The sequence below is a fragment of the Grammomys surdaster genome, unplaced genomic scaffold, assembly GCF_004785775.1.
Source record: "Grammomys surdaster isolate TR1022 unplaced genomic scaffold, NIH_TR_1.0 134, whole genome shotgun sequence".
Taxonomy (NCBI): domain Eukaryota; kingdom Metazoa; phylum Chordata; class Mammalia; order Rodentia; family Muridae; genus Grammomys; species Grammomys surdaster.
Window position 1 is genome coordinate 4,580,504 of NW_021604592.1, and position 2,479 is coordinate 4,582,982.

Sequence of the window (2,479 nt, forward strand, 5' to 3'; positions counted from 1 at the left end):
GTTTCTTGTATGCAGCAAAATTCTGGGTCTTGTTTGTGTATCCAGTCTGCTAGTCTGCGTCTTTTTATTGGGGAATTGAGACCATTGATGTTAAGAGATATTAAGGAAAAATGATTGTGGCTTCCTGTTATTTTTGTTATTAGAGGTAAAGTTATGTTTGTATAGTTATCTTCTTTTGGGGTTGTTGGAAGATTACTTCCTTGCTTTTTCTAGGTTGTAGTTTCCCTCCTTGTGTTGGCATTTTCCATCAATTATCCTTTGAAGTGCTGGGTTTGTGGGAAGATATTGTGCAAATTTGGTTTTGTCATGGAATATCTTGGTTTCACCATCTATAGTGATTGAGAGTTTTGCTGGGTATAGTAATCTGGGCTGGCAATTGTGTTCTCTTAGGGTCTGTATGATGTCCATCCAGGCTCTTCTGGCTTTTATAGTCTCTGGTGAGAAGTCTGGTGTAATTCTTATAGGTCTGCCTTTATATGTTACTTGACCTTTTTCCCTTACTGCTTTTAGTATTTTTTTCTTTGTTTTGTGCATCTGATGTTTTGATTATTATGTGACGGGAGGTATTTCTTTTCTGGTCTAGTCTATTTGGTGTTCTGTAGGCTTCTTGTATGTTTATGGGCATCTTGTTCTTTAGGTTAGGGAAGTTTTCCTCAATAATTTTGTTGAAGATATTTACTGACCCTTTAAGTTGGGAATCGTCATTCTCATCTATACCTATTATCCTTAGGTTTGGTCTTCTCATTGTGTCCTGGATTTCCTGGATGTTTTGAGTTAGGAGTTTTTTGCGTTTTTCATTTTCTTTGACAACTGTGTCAATATTTTCCACCGTATCTTCTGCATTTGAGATTCTCTCTTCTATCTCTTGTATTCGGTTGGTGATGCTTGCGTCTGTGACTCCTGATCTCTTTCTTAGGTTTTCTATCTCCATGGTTGTCTCCCTTTGAACTTTCTTTATTGTTTCTATTTCCAGTTTCAGATCCTGAATGTTTTTGTTTAATTCCTTCTTTGTGTTTTCTTGCATTTCTTTAAGGGATTTCTGTGATTCCTCTTTAAGGGCTTCTATCTGTTTACTTGTACTCTCCTGTATTTCTTTAAGGGAGTTACTTAATTCCTTCTTATAATCCTCTATCATCATCATGAGAAGTGATTTTAATTCTGAATCCTGCTTTTCAGGTGTGATGGGGTGTTCAGGGCTTGCTATATTGGGAGAACTGGGCACTGATGATGCCAAGAAACTTTGGTTTCTGTTGCTTATGTTCTTGCGCTTGCCTTTTGCCATCTGGGTAACTCTAGTGGTACCTGCCCTCACTGTGTAAGACTGGAGTCTGTATTTCCAGTTATCTTGCTTATTGCAGAGCTCCTCGGAGTCCAGAGGTCTCTGTGGTCTTATGTCCCTAATCTCCTGGGTGGAAGAACTCCTGGGACTCAGGCCACCTCTTGGATCTGGAAATCCTTCTGCTCTGAGTGCAGTGGGTCCTCGATGACTCAGGATTCAGTTTCAGCTGCTCTGAGTACAGTGGCTCCTAGATGACTCAGGATTCAGTTTCTCCACAGGACAGGAGCAGACCAACTCTGTGTCAGCTGCTCTGAGTGCAGTGGCTCCAGTTGCTCTGATTGCAGTGGCTCCAGTTGCTCTGATTGCAGTGGGTCCCCGATGACTCAGGATTCAGTTTCAGCTGCTCTGAGTGTAGTGGCTCCTCGATGACTCAGGATTCATTTTCTCCACAGGACAGGAGCAGACCAACTCTGTGTCTGCTCCAGCCCAAAGGACAAGGCAGGGGCCGAAGGGAAGTGGAATTCTGGAGGGGCGGGTTTGGGTAGCTGCTGTGCCCTGAATGTCCCTGGCTCCCAGATGTATCTCTGGGACTTAGGGAGTGAGATGGAGTTCTTACCAGCTGCTCTGAGTGCAGTGGCTCCTGGATGACTTAGGATTCAGTTTCTCCACAGGACAGGAGCAGACCAACTCTGTGTCTGCTCCAGCCCAAAGGACCAGGCAGGGGCCGAAGGGCGGTGGTCACATTTCTAACTGCAGATTTTTAAAACCATTGTTTATAAATCTGAGGTCCCATGCAGATTCTGAGGGATTTTCAGGCCTTGTTGTCTCTTCCTTTAGCCTGCATACGTTTGCACTCCCAGACTCTGCACTTAACTGGCACCTTCTGAAAATGAGAAGTAATTGTGTTTAACTCAAAGACAAATACACATATGTGTCTTTCATATTTATTTTAGATTTATTTCCAAGGGCAATCAAAAAGGAATCTTCTGTTGGCCCAATGTCTACCAACGTACCACAAGTGACTTCTGTAAAGGGAATGTCTTAGAAGATGATAAACATTATTTAATTGTGGGAGGGGCTACCAGTTAACACCCCCCCCCCAGTAATTTATCTATTCACTTTACATCCCAGTCTCAGGCTCCAACTCTTCCTCTCTTCCCAATACCACTCTTATAAATTCCTCTCCCCATCACCCTCTCC